Genomic DNA, 18,165 nt, shown 5'->3' on the forward strand with positions numbered 1-18,165 from the left:
GGGCGGTCGAGGTCCAGATGTGCCGGCTTCAATCGATCGACTGAAATGTGGTCCGGCTTACCACCGACATCTATGGTGAAGGTTTTGTCTCCTGCCTCCAACACACAGAAGGGACCAGTATATGGGGCCTTGAGTGGATTCCTATGAGCATCGTGATGGATAAAGACATATTCTGCCTTGTGAAGACCCGTTGGAACATGCAAACTCTGCAGCCCGTGGTGCGAAGTGGGCACCGGCGCGAAAAAGCTGGCCGCCTCCCAGTGACTAGTAAGCTGGTCAGACGCGGACCAAGGCTTCATCGATTCTGGTAGGAAATCTCCTGGGACTCGCAACGGTTGTCCGTACACCAGCTCCGCGGATGAAGAGTGAAGGTCTTCTTTGGGGGCCGTGCGAAGGCCCAACAGAACCCACGGTAGCTCGTCTGCCCATCCAGCATCCTGGAGGCTGGCCCTCAGGGCGGCTTTCAGCGACCGGTGGAAACGTTCACAGAGACCATTCGCCTGTGGGTGGTAAGCTGTGGTGCGGTGTAATTTGACACCGACTCCTTGGGCCACTGCATTCCAGAGTTCGGAGGAAAACTGTGGTCCCCTGTCCGAAGAAATATCAGCGGGCACTCTGAAACGGGCGACCCAGGTGGAAATGAACGCCCTGGCCACATCCGCTGAAGTAGTGGACGATAGGGGAACCGCCTCCGGCCATCTGGTGGTGCGGTCAACCATGGTCAGGATGTGTGAAAAACCATGGGAGGGTGGGAGTGGACCCACCAGGTCCACATTGACATGGTCAAACCGTCGCTCCGGCACTGTGACGGTGGCCAACGGAGCTTTGATGTGACGCTGCACTTTGGCCTTTTGGCAGACCACGCAGGTGTTGGTCCAGTCGCAGACATCCTTTTGCATGCTGTGCCATACGAATTTCGCTGACATCAGCTTCTGGGAGGCCTTCATTCCTGGGTGTGACAGCCCATGTATGGCATCGAACACTTTGCGGCGCCAGCCGGCCGGTACGACAGGGCGAGCGGGACAAATATCCTTGCGGGGAGGTTTGCTAGCACTGTTCGGGGGGGTTTAAACTAAAATGACAGGGGTTTGGGAACCTGAGCAGGGAAACAGAGGAAAGGAAAACAGGGATAAAAGCAAAAGATAGGAAGGAGAAAAACAGAAGTGGCAGTCAGAGAAATCAACGGTTTAAATCAAACGTGGCCACAGTAAACAATAATTCTAATAGGTCTAAGAGCGTTAAAAAAACAAGCCTGAAGGCTTTGTGTTTTAATGCGAGGAGCATTTGTAATAAGGTGGATGAATTGGCTGTGCAAATAGAGGTAAACGAATATGATTTGGTTGGGATTACGGAAACGTGGCTCAAGGACGGCCAAGACTGGGAACTCAACATTCAGGGGTATTCGATATTTAGGAAAGATAGGCAAAAAGGAAAGGGAGGTGGGGTAGCATTACTGGTTAAAGAAGGGATTAATACAATTGTAATGAAGGATATTAGCTCTGATGATGTGGAATCTGTATGGGTAGAGTTAAGAAATACTAAGGGGAAAAAAACATTAGTGGGAGTGGTATATAGACCTCCAAACAGTAAGGCGGAGGTTGGGGATGGCATTAAAAGGGAAATTAAAGAAGCGTGCAATAAGGGCACAGGAGTCATCATGGGTGACTTTAATCTACATATAGATTGGGCCAACCAAATTAATAACAATACTGTGGAGGAGGAATTCCTGGAGTGTTTATGGGATGGTTTCCTGGACCAATATGTCGAGGAACCAACCAGAGATCAGGCCATCTTAGACTGGGTATTATGTAACGAGAAAGGATTAATTAGCAATCTTGTTGTATGAGGCCCCTTGGGTCGGAGCGATCATAATATGATCGAATTCTTCATTAAGATGGAGAATGAAGTAGTTGACTCAGAGACAAGGGTCCTCAATTTAAATAAAGGAAACTACGATGGTCTGAGGAGCGAGTTGGGTAGGATTGATTAGGGAATGGCACTCAAAGGGTTGATGGTGGATAGGCAATGGCAAACATTCAAAGACCGAATGGATGAGCTACAGAATTTGTTCATCCCAGTTTGGCATAAAAATAAAACAAAAAAGGTGACTCAACCGTGGCTAACAAGGGAAATTAGGGATAGCATAAGATCCAAGGAGAGGACATATAAATTGGCTAGAAAAAGCAATAATCCTGAGGATTGGGAGCAGTTTAGGAGTCAACAAAGGAGGACAAAGGGATTAATTAAGAAAGGGAAAATAGAATATGAGAGTAAGCTAGCAGGGAACATAAAAACTGACTGTAAAAGCTTTTATAGATATGTGAAGAGAAAAAGATTGGTGAAGTCAAGCGTAGGTCCCTTACAGTCAGAATCAGGGGAATTTATAATGGGAAACAAGGAAATGGCAGACCAACTAAATACATACTTTGGTTCTGTCTTCACAAAGGAGGACACAAATAACCTCCCAGAGATGCCGGGGAACATAGGGTCTGATGAAAGGGAGGAACTGAAAGAAATCAGTATTTGTAGGGAAATGGTGTTAGGAAAATTGATGGGACTGAAGGCCGATAAATCCCCAGGGCCTGATGGTCTACATCCCAGGGTACTTAAGGAAGTGGCCCTAGAGATAGTAGATGCATTGCTGGTCATCTTCCAGAACTCGATAGACTCTGGAACGGTACCCATGGATTCGAGGGTAGCTAATGTTACGCCACTATTCAAAAAAGATGGCAGAGAAAAAGCGGGGAATTATAGACCGGTAAGCCTGACATCGGTAGTGGGGAAAATGCTAGAGTCCATTATAAAAGATGTAATAGCAGAGCATTTGGAAAGCAGTGACAGGATCGGACAAAGTCAACATGGATTTACAAAAGGTAAATTATGCTTGACTAATCTACTGGAATTTTTTGAGGATGTAACTGGTAAAATAGATAAGGGAGAACCAGTGGATGTGGTGTATTTGGACTTTCAGAATGCTTTCGATAAGGTCCCACATAAGAGATTAGCGTGCAAAATTAAGGCACATGGGATTGGGGGCAAGGTATTGACTTGGATAGAGAACTGGTTGGCGGACAGAAAGCAAAGAGTTGGAATAAACGGGTCGTTTTCCGAGTGGCAGGCAGTGACTAGTGGGGTACAGCAAGGATCGGTCCTAGGACCCCAGCTGTTCACAATATATATTAATGATCTGGACGAGGGAATTGGATGTAATATCTCCAAATTTGCAGATGACACAAAGCTGGGTGGGAGGGTAAGCTGTGAGGAGGATGTCGTGAAACTCCAGTACAATTTGGACAGGTTGGGTGATTGGGCAGAAACATGGCAAATGCACTATAATGTGGATAAATGTGAGGTTATCCACTTTGGTGGCAAAAACAGGAAGGCAGATTATTATTTGAATGGCAATAGATTGAGAGAAGGGGAAGTGCAAAGAGACCTGGGTGTTATTGTGCACCAGTCGCTGAAGGTACGCATGCAGGTGCAGCAGGCGGTTGAGAAGGCGAATGGTATGTTGGCCTTCGTAGCAAGAGGGTTCGAGTACAGGAGCAAGGATGTCTTGCTACAGTTGTACAGGGCCTTGGTGAGACCGCACCTTGAGTATTGTGTGCAGTTTTGGTCACCTTACCTGAGGAAGGACGTTCTTGCCATGGAGGGAGTGCAGCGAAGATTCACCAGGCTGATACCTGGGATGGCAGGAATGACGTATGAGGAGAGATTGTGTCGATTGGGCTTATACTCACTGGAGTTTAGAAGATTGAGAGGGGATCTCATCGAAACCTATAAAATTCTGGCAGGTCTGGACAGACTAGATGCAGGAAGGATGTTTCTGATGGCCGGGGAGTCCAGAACCAGGGGTCATAGTCTAAGGATAAGGGGTAAGCCATTTAAGACTGAAATGAGGAGGAATTTCTTCACCCAGAGAGTGGTGAACCTGTGGAATTCTCTGCCACAGAGGGCGGTGGAGGCCAGTTCATTAAATATATTCAAGAAAGAGTTGGATATATTTCTTGAGGCTAAAGGGATCAAGGGATATGGGGAGAAGGCAGGGACAGGGTACTGAAATTGGATGATCAGCCATGATCTCATTGAATGGCGGAGCAGGCTCGAAGGGCTGAATGGCCTACTCCTGCTCCTATCTTCTATGAATCTATGAGTCACACAAAAGCGTGGTACCTGCCACATGGAGCTTGACGTCGGCCAACTGGAGGCCAGTGACGGTGGTTCTGTCGGCTTGGACTTCTGGGTCCGAGGCTTGATCCGCTGCCATGAGGGTGTAATCGATGCCTAAATGAACCGTATTGATGGTCGCGCGGGAGTGGCAGTCGGCCACCAGGTTGTCCTTACCGGCCACGTGCTGTATATCCGTGGTGAACTCGGATATATAGGTCAGTTGACGTTGCTGTCGGGATGACCACGGTTCGGCGGTCTTGGCCATGGTGAAGGTGAGCAGTTTATGGTCCACGAAGGCGGTGAAGGGGCGTCCTTTGAGGAGGAAGCGAAAATGGCGGATGGCCAGAAAAAGAGCGAGCAACTCCCGGTCGAAAGTGCTATACGCTCTCTTGTTACGCCGTAGTTGACGGCTGAAGAATGCCAATGGCTGCCACGTCCCGTTCACCCACTGCTCTTGCATGGAGCCGATTGCGTAGTCTGACGTGTCGGTGGTGAGGGCGATGGTGGCTCCTGGCAACAGGTGCGCCAGCATAGTCGCATTGGCCAAGGCGCTTTTGGTGTCAGCGAACGCCCGGGCCATGTCATCCATCCAGTCTACCTTATCTTTGCCAGTCTTGCCCTTGAGGGCCTCGTTCAGGGGCTGCATGAGTAGTGCTGCCTTCGGCACGAAACGGTGGTAAAAGTTTACCATACCTAGGAATTCCTGCAGGGCCCTAATGGTTTGCGGGCGTGGAAAGGATGTCACCGCCTCTACCTTCGCTTGTAAAGGAACCGCTCCCTCTGAAGTGATGCGATGCCCCAGGAAATCAATTTGCTGCAGGTCAAACTGACACTTGGCCGGGTTGATAATCAGGCCATGTGACAGATGTGTTCTTCTTTATCGGGATTGGCAATGAGAATATCGTCCAGGTAGACGAAGAGGAACTTGAGGTCCCACAGCATGGAGTCCATCAGGCATTGGAAAGCCTGAGCGGCGTTCTTCAACCCAAACGGCATTCTTAAAAACTCGAAAAGGCCGAATGGGGTGATGACTGCGGTCTTCTGGACGTCTTGGGGATGAACGGGGACCTGGTGGTAGCCCAGGCCGAGGTCAACTTTCGAGAAGACAGTGTTCCCTGCCAAATAGGCGGAGAAATCCTGGATGTGGGGGATCGGGTACCGATCAGGAGTGGTGGCATCGTTTAGGCATCGATAGTCGCTGCATGGCTGCCATCCGCCGCCAGGCTTCAGAACGATGTGGAGGGGTGAAGACCAGGGACTACTTGACCGGCGAATAATCCCTAACTGTTCCATGGTCACGAACTCCGCTTTTGCGACCTCCAGCTTGCCAGGTTCCAGGCGCCGGGGCCCGCGCGTAGACCGGGGGGCCGTTGGTGGTGATGTGGTGTTCCACACTGTGTTTCATGGCTGTGGAGGAGAACGTGGGTCTGGTCAGGTCGGGAAATTCGCCTAGCAGGCGAGCGAACTCATCCGGAGCCGGAAAAGCACAGGCAACGGTGCGCGACGTAGTGTTACTGCGGTAACAAGGGATAGAATGAAAAGTTGCCACGTTGACCAACCGCCGGTTCCGCACATCGACCAGGAGGCTGTTGGCGCACAGGAAATCTGCGCCGAGAATGGGTTGCGAAACCTTGGCCGTAACAAAGTCCCAGTAAAAGTGTTGGCCCCCGAAACACAACTGCACCCGCCGTCTGCTGAAGGCCTGAATTGCTCCGCCATTGGCCTCTTCAAGGGCGAAGCCGTGAATCCCGGTCGGCACATCGAGGGCAGACGTGGGTAATATGCTGCACTGCGCTCCGGTGTCGCACAGAAAACGACGACCGGAGAGAGTATCGGTGATAAACAGCAACTTGCCCGCATTGCCGATCGCCATCACGGCCGCGGGGCACCCGTTAGACCCATTCCTCGGTGGTCGTAGTCGTTTTTTGTCGGGGGGGAAGCTGCAGGGAGCGCGGCAACGTCTTGCTTTCGTGCCGAACTGCGCGTGGTAGAAACACAGCCCAGCAGGCTGACGAGCTGGGGTGGCGTCTGTGGGGGATGGGCGCCTCGTGGCGGCGCAGTACTGCTGAGTAACCGCGAAAATTTTGTCCGCCTCTGCCGCGAGTGCTGCGCAGTCCTCAACTTCAGATCTGGCCAGGGCGGCTTGCACCTGCTCCGGTAGCTGGCTGAGGAATATTTCCCGGAATAGGAAGCATTCCGGTTCGGAGCCAAGGAATGTGAGCATTTGGCTCATTAACTCCGAAGGCTTGGAGTCCCCGAGCCCGAGCATAGCGAGCAATCGACGGGCGCACTCCGCCTTAGTGAGCCCGAAAACTTGCAGCAACCGCGCCTTGAGGGTTTCATACTTGCGCTCTGCCGGAGGGTTCTCGAGGAGCCTGACGATCCGCAAGGCGGTAGAGCCGTCGAGGGCGGAGACCACATAGAGATATTTGGTCTGATCCACAACGATGTCCCTCAGGGCGAATTGGGCCTCGACCTGAATGAACCACGAAGTCGCTTGCTGCTCCCAGAACTGCGGTAGCTTCAGCGAAACAGCGTTGGCCTCCATGCTGTGTCCTTTTTGCGAAAAAGTTCACAAAAGACGGGGTCACCAATGTAGGAATTGACAAATTCCTAACTAATAACTGAGGTCAACTCAGGAGATCAAATCAAACAGGTCTTTAATGTAAAACTAAATGAGTTCAAACAGTTTGATGAGATCGATACAGGAGAACCACGAAACAGGTCTTAACAAGATGGAGCTTCCACGAGGACTGCCTGGGCAGTCACGTGGTTTGTGACATGATGTCATCGCGTTTGCCCGCGTTTTCCCGGACTCTTAAAGGGGCCACGCCCCGTGCATACAAATACTATATACAAAACCAAGTAATGTCTAACACAATGGTACAGGCTTAGGCTGGTGTTAGAACATCGTTAAAGGGAATTATGTAGAGTTGCCCAGAGACGTTCAGTGGCTCCGCCACAATACGAGGTAATTCCAGGTTGGTTGCTGGAAGCGATAGTGAGGGACATGGTGTGGGAGGAGGATCAGGAGGTAGAGGAAAAAGCAATAGGGATCATGTATGAGAAGTTTGTGAGGGCAATGCCACAGGATTGGATGGCAGAAATAAATGTGGAAATTTCCAAAGGAAGTAAATGTGTCCCGCTTTTCCAAGCTTTCTACTGGAGAAAGGGGGAAAGTTGGTCCAATTTGACAACTGTAATACTCGAGATTTCTATGAGTTATTTAGAGAATGGAGATTCAAGACACCTGCTGGTCAGGAGTTTTGGCAGCTGGACTTTAACAGGATTTGGAAGGGAGTGTGGGCAAATTTTAAATATCCAGAGTGGATTGAACTAGATTTCAAATTGTCTCATAACCAAATTTTTACCATGACTGTCTTGTGTAAGATTGGACAAGTGGAGGGGGCAACTTGCCCAGTGTGTGGGACACGGGATGAGACTCTGTCCCATTTATTGGTATTATTATGTCCGCAGCTAAATGATTTTAAGTACTATGTTCGACAGTTGTGTGAAGTTTTTTTGCTGGGTGGGGACCGAAGAGCAAGAATGGGAATCCCGTGGGACTCAATTTTAAGATGGGGATTGCAGGAGAGTCTGCCCGAGTCTAGTGGAGTGGCAATTAATTTAATGTTCAGTTAGGCTAGATTTGTGATTGTGCAAAGAAGGAATGCTCTGTTTTTTAAGGGGAGGAGAATCAATCTAAAAGAGTATTTTAAATATAAGCTAAAAGATCATTATAAGATCATTATAAGGCTCTGTGGATGTTTTATTCAGAAAGGAATTTAAAGATAGTATTTTACAATCAATTTTTAAAGTACAATCAATATATGTTACGGGAGACAAATTCAACTTCAGGTTTTGATGTTAGTATGTGGTGGAGGAATGGCTGTGCAGAGTGGCGGAATTGATTTGTATGATACAATGGAATGATCACGATGTTGTAAATGTTCGTAATGTTCAATAAAGAATATAATTTAAAAAAAAGTGGGTAGCTCACTCGCCTCTGAGTCAGAAGGTTGTGGGTTCAAGTCCCACTCCAGTGCAGTGCTGAGGGAGTGCTGCACTGTCAGAGGTGCCGTCTTTTGGATGAGGCATTAAACCGAGACCCCGTCTGCTCTCTCAGATGGATGCAAAAGATCCCATGGCACTATTTCAAAGAAGAGCAGGGGAGTTATCCCCGGTGTCCTGGCCAATATTTATCCTTCAATCAACATAACAAAAACAGATTATCTGGTCATTATCTCATTGCTGTTTGTGGGAGCTTGCTATGCACAAATTGGCTGCTGCATTTCCTACATTACAACAGTGACTACACTCCAAAAGTACTTAATTGGCTGTAAAGCGCTTTGAGACGGCTGTTGGTAGTGAAAGGCGCTATATAAATGTAAGTCTTTTTATATGTGAAGAATAGATACTTGGGCAATGCCAGAAAACTATCAGCATCCATGAAAACATAGCCAACATGAGTTACAGCTTTCAGGAATTTGAAAAAAAGTGCTTAAAATTGCATTCCTCTACCCTTGTTTGATTTCTGGTTCTAGTTTCCACTACGTCATCCATGAGTTCTGTTCATAACTCCAAAATTTACCCTTCTGTGGTCTTGCACAGCTCCATTTAAAAAATATGAATCATAACCCCTTTCCTTAGTCTTCTTTTCCCTAATGAAAATAAGTCCAGCACTGGGAATTATCCTCAAAATTTAGAGCCCTAAGCCTGGGAATCATTCTTTATTCTGTTCTCAGAACTCTCTCCAATGTTTGAGTTTTTTTCTACCTCAGAAAAAGCCTCAGTTACCTATTATTTTTGTGCTTTGTTGCACCATCTCAGTAAGAAGCAGTGAAGTCTTACTATCCTACTTTATTTTTACCCCTAGATTCAGCAGGTCTGGGACTGAGATATATTTGCAACAAAAGCCAAGGTCAAATGCACCATTTTGGAACCTCAACTATTTTGAAAATCAATCCCATGCTATACACATAATTTCGAGGAAAAGTTTTTAAATAGTTGAGGGATCAAGAATCCGTAAACTTGAAACAACAATAAATTTGGTGCATATTAATTGAGCAACAGGCAAGAGATTACCACTGAGAAAAATAATTAGTTTCAGCTGGGGTTATTTCCTGCTTAACAGTATGATTATTTATTTCAATACTTTGAATTATGGCTGGGCAGAATCAGGTATTTTGCTCTTGAAATCATGGTTCCTGCTTGTGGTCAAGGTTAAGTAGCCACATTTGTGTTGAAAGAATCCTGACCCCAGCTGTGAGGAAAGCCAACAGCCAGAGCCCTGTGACACTCGGGGGAAGGCTCCAGCTGTTTCTTTTTGTATCCTGTTAACAAAGATATATTTTTATGCATTCAGAATTGAGCTAAAACCAACTTAGGTACGGCTTCAATATTGTGTCCTGAATTAATGTAGGAAATCAGGAGTGGGTGGCAATAACTGTCAAGCCATCCCTAATTTATGAAATGTCCAAAGGATCATTAAGCTCTGTTCATGTCCTGCAGGAAGCGGTGTACAGGTGGTTGCTTCCTGCTAGTGGGCTGATGAGCACATCGCCCACATGAAATCAGCCGCATTGTTATTTTGACTGAACTTTAAAACCATATGCAAGGCCAGCGCTGTTTTTCTACCTTAATCAGGTGTTACATTTTTAAAGATTTTGTAACAATTTTATCGCGTGCACTGAAGTCATTCGCTACTTCTGCATTTAATGCCATTTGTCAGGCAGTTTTGTGCAATCGGAACTGGAGACTGCCTAAGGTGTTTGTGTGCATGTGTGTGAGAGAGTGGTGTCCATCTCAACTGAATTTGAATTCAACTCCCAAAAGTAAAAGGCAGCCTTTTCAAGGGACATAGTTCAGTTTAGTAAGCTCAATACACATCATTAACAAGTGCTTTACGAATAAATGTGCTACTTTGATTTTGTGTAATTTTGAATGAAAGCAGGCCACCAGTGTGGGATATCATCTATACCACAACTTGCAAAATATCAGGAATTTGAAGTCTGTTTTGATTCTAAAGCTTTCTGCTTATTATGTCTCACAACCCATCATAAAGTTTATTCTCTACCTCCAGGCAGAGAATGCATGACTTACTCTGACATACGCAATGAGCTTGCTGCTTGAGGCAGGAAATCTGCAGATCTCTGCAGATACACAGTGGTAATTTGTCTACACAACGTCACACTACATCTTGACAACCTAAATATTTTTTTTTCTGTTTACGTTTAACTCTTTATCAGCTTTTTAACCTCCATGCTGATCACTAAGATGTATGTACCTGTTAACATTTGAATCCTGCTAATTGGGACAATTGTAGCATAGAAACATAGAAGATAGGAGCAGGAGTAGGCCATTCAGCCCCTCGAGCCTGCTCCACCATTTAATGAGATCATGGCTGATCATCCAAATTCAGTACCCTGTCCCTGCTTTCTCCCCATATCCCTTGATCCCCTTAGCCTTAAGAAATATATCTAACTCCTTCTTGAATATATTTAATGAATTGGCCTCAACTGCCTTCTGTGGTAGAGAATTCCACAGGTTCACCACTCTCTGGGTGAAGTAATTCCTCCTCATCTCAGTCGTAAATGGCTTTCCCCTTATCCTTAGACTGTGACCCCTGGTTCTGGACTCCCCTGCCATCGGGAACATCCTTCCTGCATCTAGTCTGTCTAGTCCTGTTAGAATTTTATAAGTTTCAATGAGATCCCCTCTCATTCTTCTAAACTCTAGCATTCATCTGAGAATCACATTTAAGGCCAAGGCAGTCTGTATTTATTTAAATAGGCTGAAGATCAATTGTGGTCTATAAAACAGCCCTCTGCCACCAAATGTGCCACTGAACCACATTCACATTATTGACCATCGACGGAATCATACTTTTATAAGTCACTGGACAACTTCTGCAGGTGCTAACTGAGCGATTTGTCTACACATTATGGATTTGGTGTTAAAAATAGGAATAAACGATTCTCTAAAAGCATGTGCAATGTCCCAATCCATTCTTCTCGGCTTCTTTAAACCCCAAATCAGTCAGCATCCATTTTCTATTGTAATTCACACAATGAACTGGCTCTACATTTGTGTGTAGAGAACTAAGACTGCTGGAAGTCACCGTGGTTACACAGAAAGTAAAAGCTTTTTATTGCCTTTGAGTGCAATTCAATTGCCCTTCAGGCAATTCCGTGATACAGCCTGCTACGGTGCACTTTTTTTAAGTGTACACCTGATTTTCCATTACTTTATACACATCACAAGATATATACACTTAGAGCAAGTCCATTTACAGTAAAAGTGTATTTGAAGAGTTATCACAGGCAATATGGCTGAAATGCCCCAAATGTTAGATTTCTTTTTCGGTGGTAGTGGATTGTGATAACCCATTCAACATGATAATATTACATTTCTCTTCTAGAAAAAAATAGTAATTTTAATTGAAAAATATGTTTTCATTTTTGATTCTGATATTTTTTGAGCAGGTTTATAAATATCTTACTGTCCCAAAATGCCTGAACCAACAGTAACATAGCAGAATGTGATTTAGCTGCAGCCATTTTTGAGATGCATAGATATTTAACTGAGTGATTTTCTTCTGTATATTGTGTTATGGGTAAGTTACTTTGTGAGCATTTTTACCTCAGGAATAGACATTTGCATTTGGCATCTGGTTGTCGAGTTCAGTCTAAACTTTGAGGCACATCTGGGTATGATGAGACTTTAATGGACACCCATTATGGGCAGATGTTAACAGGATAGAGTGTGTGGTTGGGTTGCCAACTCTGGTTGGAGGCATCTCTGGAGGTTTGAACACGTGACATTCTGACCACATGACATGATCATATGACTTCTACAACTGTTATTGCATTTACCTTCTCAAGGTTGGGTATTTTTCCTTGTGGTTTCGCGCCAGCAGTTGTTGTGCGACAACTTTCACAAACTAGGAAGCCTCCCATGAGCAGACGAAGAAGGGAAACTGAGGGCAGGAAAGAGGAGAAACCAAGGGCGGGAAAGAAAGCAAAGAGGGGGTGGGGAAACTGAGGGTGGGGAACCCGTAGATGGGGGAGCGATTCGCAGAGGGGAAACCAGAGGTGGGAGGAACTTTGATTCCACCAGTAAATAATGGTAACTCACAGAAATTGCACCAATAACTAATAGTAACACTGGTAAAACTCAGATTTCCATCATAACTAACAGTAATACAGCAACTCACTGATAGTCTATATGTAACTGGTAGTAATAAATTTAACCCCAATATCCAACCTGTCACTAGTAGTAACCCTATAACCCACTGATATTCACCCTGAAACCATAGCCGGAATCACCCTGCACTGCACAAGGTGAGTCAGGCTCCCCAGTTGATGCCACTTTTAACAGGACCGATCTCTCCTGTAACCCATTCCCGACCAAAGATCTTTTTATATTCCTCCTTTTCAAATATACATCCCGTTCCCTTTGAAATTAAGTTTTAGTCTGTACCTCAATAGCCAGATGTACCAAAGTATCCCATGGTCTAATAGCGCTCAATTCAAGAACCTTCCTCCTCCCTTGTTTGTTCTTGTTTCTTCCAGTGAGAATCCTTGTTTTCTGTTCCCTAGTTTCCTATTCACCCACCAATATATGTAATCGTTCACTATTTATCAACAGTAAGGTCCCCAGGTTTCACTCATCCCTTTACTGGCTGCTCCTCTCTTAGTGCTACTCCCACTCACCACCTTGCTGCTGCTCCTGGCTCTGTGGGAAATGCTGGCCCCAATGCCCATGCCCAACCCATTTCCCCCCACCCCCAACTCGCTTGAAGCCCAATCCCACGACCACGGGTCCCTTCTCTCCCACGACCTCCCATCCCCTAATTCCCCATGTCTCTCCCTGAGCCCCTATTCCCCAGTCTCCATCTTTCCTCCCTAATCCCCCATTCTCCATCTCTCTTCCCTCTGAGCCTCCATTCCCCGTGCCCTATTCCCCAGTTTATATCTTTCCCCCGATTCCCTATTCTCCATCCCTCCCCCCCCACCGGAGCCCCCATTCCCCAGTCTCCATCTTTTCCCCTTGATCCCCCAGTTTCCTTTTCACCAACTCCCCCACTCTCAAGCCCCCCACTGCTGCCACTGCCGATTTCAGGCTTCCCTCGATTTCAAGCCCCTAAATTTCAGAGACTTCCCGAATGGACATCCGTGATTCCCGAGTCTCCCAATTTCCGACTCTGCAGCCCCCTGCCGAATGCATTCCACGCCATCGTGGCTCTCTCTGGCAGTAGCCAGGTGACAATTGAACCTAAGGATTTGACAGCAGCCGGTGGCTTCCCAGAGCGTGGGGGTGGTGGGTGGGGAGTGGGGTGGTGGGTGGGGAGAGGTGCGGTGGGTGGGGAGTGGGGTGGTGGGTGGGGAGTGGGGTGGTGGGTGGGGAGAGGTGCGGTGGGTGGGGAGTAGGGCGGTGGGTGGGGAGAGGTGCGGTGGGTGGGGAGTGGGGCGGTGGGTGGGGAGAGGTGCGGTGGGTGGGGAGAGGTGCGGTGGGTGGGGAGTGGGGCGGTGGGTGGGGAGAGGTGCAGTGGGTGGGGAGTGGGGCGGTGGGTGGGGAGAGGTGCAGTGGGTGGGGAGTGGGGTGGTGGGTGGGGAGAGGTGCGGTGGGTGGGGAGTGGGGTGGTGGGTGGGAAGAGGTGCGGTGGGTGGGGCGTGGGGTGGTGGGTGGGGAGAGGTGCGGTGGGTGGGGAGTGGGGTGGTGGGTGGGGAGAGGTGCGGTGGGTGGGGAGTGGGGTGGTGGGTGGGGAGAGGTGGGGAGAGGTGCGGTGCACACTGCGGCAGGAAATATAAATAGCTGATCTTCTGAGCTGTTGGAGGCACAGCTCAGGAGAGGTGCCTCCTATTCCGGGAAACTCCCAGTCATTCTAGGAGGGTTGGGAACCTCAGTATGTGACTATCCTTGTTGGACATGATGAAAATCTGAAACAAACGCAGAAAATATTGGCAATACACAACAGGTTTAATGTTAATGTTTTGGCAGAACCCTTCTTTAGAATGTCTGCTGAAGGGTGTTCTGAATTCGGGTCTGCTGTAGATACCTGCCCAGGTTCAGTGGTGTCAGTCACTCCTGTAAGTGGTCTGAGTGCCTTACTTTTATGGCAGGTGACTCACACAGGTCAAAATCTGCAACTACTGTAGCAGGACCTAGGAATATAACATTGAAACTGCATTGAATATTAGGACTACATCCACAGATGCTGAGTGACCTGTTATGTATTTTAGGCATTTTTTGAGAAATTGCACTTGTGCCTGCCTGTCATTTATAGAGAATTCTGTTATTAAACCATGGCTTGAAAGAATGAGGTACTGTTCCTGGATTCATTAGTTGGAGTCAGTTTGCTTTTTTTTATTCGTTCACAGGATGTGGGCATCGCTCGCAATGCCAGCATTTATTGCCCATCCATAATTGTCCTTTGATACAACTGAGTGGCGTACTAGGCCATGTCAGAGGGCAGTTAAGAGTCAACCACAATGCTGTGGGTCTGGAGTCACATATAGGCCAGACTGGGTAAGGACGGCAGATTTCCTTCCCTAAAGTACATTAGCGAACCAGATGGGTTTTTACGACAATCCGATACTTTCATGGTTGCCATTACTGATAAAAGTTTTTTATTCCAGATTTATTTAATTAACTGAATTTAAATTCCCCAGCCATAATCACTATGCTACTTTACCCGCATTTATTTAATGGTTATGTTTGGTATAACCTAAATAACATTTTGAACTTTCACTTGTATGACTGGATATGAACTTTGGAAAAAGTAACTGTGTAAAATAAAGAAAAAAGTAACATAACTGTAGATTAGAATCACCAATGAAGTCTTGTAGAGAGAAGTAAAATTGAAAGATTCAACAAATGGAGCTATTTCAGGAAGATGTCTCATAAAAGATGAAGAGGATGGAATGTTAAGACCTCTTTTTGTAAATGAATTGATGACACTTTTCAGGTTGAAGATATTTTCTGCTATAATGGAAAAATGATAGTCAAGATTCAGAATTTCAAATAAAATTGAATACAACACTGGAGATAATATTTAACCAAAATCAATCTGCACTGACAAAAACTCTACAGACAAGTTCAGGCAACCCAACATCTTAGAAAGTTTCTGGGTTGTTTGCTAAATTTATAATTGTCTGCAGAATAATATTTTACTATAATTATGAAGTTTACAATTCAGGAACACCATCGGGTCATGAAGCTCACAACTCTGTATTGGACTTTTTATTCCCACATAGTGTTGTGTATTTCCAATATTTTCTGTTTGTTTCGGATTTCCCCATCTATTCCTAGCAAAATGTATATAAATGAATGCTGGGCATTTCCTTGGGGATTGTGATGAAATATTCCATTCATCACTGCCTGTGACTGTGGTCGGTTTCAGTTTCATTTCCCTTCCCCCAGTTCCGTTTCCTCACCATTGTATTGTATATTGGAATGTGTTGTGTGTAGGGCTCCGCCCATACCTGGCCCCTATGTAAGCAAGCTCAGTCTGGCCTCATATCCAGTACTGCAGCCCTCCGGATGGAAGATACCTCTCCCCACTACGTGTTACCTTCTAAGTTAATAAAAGCCTTGTTTTCTTTCGCTAACATCGAGTCTCGGAATTATTGAGGCACATCAATTTTATTAACGTATTTTTCAACACAATGGATCAACTCCTGAAACCCGAACGTTTGGATTTGGATCAGCATGCTCCGGACGCATCAGCACGCTTCGGACACTGGTTTATGTGTATGGAATTCTTCCTGGACAATTCCGCAGCCGTCAAAGACGCTACGGACGCTGCGAGTATGAAACTCGGAATTCTGCGGAATTGGGTAAGCCACCGGGTTTACCCCCTCATCCAAGACGCCGACACGTACCTGGCCGCCTGCGACATCTTAAAGGCGCATTACCAGCAGCCTACGAATGAGGTGTATGCTAGGCATCTGCTCGCTACTCGCGCACAGCGACCTGGGGAATCAGTGGAGGAGTTCCTAGGCACCCTGAAAATGCTTGGCAAAGACTGCAAGTGCCGAGATGTAAAAGCCGTAGTGTACACTGACGAGCTTGTTCGCGATGCCTTTATCACAGGCCTCAGCTCCACTTACATCCGGCAAAGACTGCTGGAAAAAACGGGATTGGACCTGAAACAGGCTGCGGACACCGCGCGATCCCTGGATGTGGCTCAGAGAAACTCGGACGCCTACTCTTCAGCCCGCGCCGTCCACGCCGCCACGTGTGCACCAAGGGCGCCACCATCTTGGAAGGCATCTTCCCCGCCCGGCAGCCCGACACCGTCGGGGCCCCGCTCTCCCCCAGAAGCCCTACGACAGCCGCGACGCGTCGGGGACCCAACTGCTACTTCTGCGGGCAGCCAAAGCACACCAGAAACATGTGCCCGGCGAAAGGCACCACCTGCTTTAAGTGCGGTAAGAAGGGGCACTTCAGGAAGGTGTGCAGAGGGAACCCCGCCGGAAAACCAACCGCCGGAAAACCCGCCACCGCCGCGTGCGCGCCGTGGGAGCGGCCATCTTGGACGCCATCTTGCCCGACCTCGTGGGGTCCGCCATCTTATGAGCAGACAGCGTGGACGCCATCTTGTCTTGATCAGGGCCCTACAGTGGCATCGGTCACAGTGGACCAGACCAGGCCGCACCCGCTATCCAAATCAATGGTGGACATCGAGGTAAACGGGTGCAGGGTTAAATGTTTAATTGACAGTGGAAGCACGGAGAGTTTTAGCCACCCTGAACTGGCACAACAACTCTCCCTAAAGGTGGTCCCTACTCAGGGTACCATCTCTATGGCTGATAAAACCCAGACATCGACCATTCTGGGTTACTGCACGGTACAATTGTCCGTTAACGGAACTGTATATGATAATTTTAAAGTATTAATCATGAAGAATCTATGTGCGAGCGTGATCTTGGGCCTGGATTTCCAGTGCAACCACCAAAGCATCACGCTCAAGTACGGTGGGTCCCAGCCGCCCCTCACAGTGTGCGGTCTGGCTACCCTGAAGGTAAAGCCGCCCTCGCTATTCGCGAACCTTACCCCTAACTGCCGGCCAATAGCGACCAAAAGCAGGAGGTACAGCTGGGAGGACAGGCGGTTTATCGCGACCGAGGTAGACAGGCTCCTGAAAGAGCGCATTATTGAACGCAGCAACAGCCCGTGGCGCGCCCAAGTGGTAGTGGTAAGGGGTAGCGAGAAGAAACGGATGGTGATCGACTATAGCCAAACGATCAACAGGTACACCCAACTAGACGCCTACCCGCTACCCCGCATATCAGAAATGGTGAACCAAATCGCCCAATACCGGGTGTTCTCCACCATCGACCTTAAGTCAGCGTACCACCAGCTCCCTATCAGACCAGAGGACCGCCCGTACACCGCCTTCGAGGCGAACGGACGCCTCTACCAATTCCTCAGAGTCCCCTTTGGGGTGACGAATGGGGTCTCGGTCTTCCAGAGGGAGATGGACCGCATGGTCGATGACCACCACTTGCAGGCAACCTTCCCCTACCTCGACAACGTCACCATTTGCGGTCACAACCAGCAGGATCACGACTCGAACCTCGAGAGGTTCCTGGAAACCGCACAAAAACTCAACCTCACCTACAACGAGGACAAGTGCGTTTTCAACACCACGCGCCTCTGCATACTAGGCAGCGTGGTGGAGAATGGGGAAATCGGACCAGACCCCGACCGATTGCGCCCCCTATGGGAGCTGCCCCTGCCCAACACTCCCAAAGCCCTGAAAAGGTGCCTGGGGTTATTTTCTTATTATTCCCAATGGGTCCCCAACTACTCCGACAAAGCCCGCCCCCTCTTGAAAGCATCCTCTTTTCCGCTCTCTGCTGAGGCCCACGCCGCCTTCAAAAGCATTAAGCAGGATATTGAGCGGGCCACGCTACAGGCAGTGGACGAGAACACTCCATTTCAAGTGGAAAGTGATGCGTCTGACTTCGCCTTGGCGGCCACCCTCAA

General features: G+C 47.7%; 1 protein-coding gene and 1 pseudogene across 3 annotated transcripts in view; one reads left to right on the forward strand and one right to left on the reverse strand.

Moving 5' to 3' along the window:
• lsamp (limbic system associated membrane protein) overlaps nt 1-18,165 on the forward strand; it is a 1,225,843-nt gene that overhangs the window by 554,490 nt on the left and 653,188 nt on the right. The window lies entirely within an intron of this gene.
• LOC147107509 (uncharacterized) overlaps nt 9,394-18,165 on the reverse strand; it is a 159,632-nt pseudogene continuing 150,860 nt past the window's right edge.

This window comes from Somniosus microcephalus, chromosome 14 (assembly GCF_052327205.1).
Source record: "Somniosus microcephalus isolate GS21.2 chromosome 14, FLI_Smic_1.0, whole genome shotgun sequence".
NCBI lineage: Eukaryota > Metazoa > Chordata > Chondrichthyes > Squaliformes > Somniosidae > Somniosus > Somniosus microcephalus.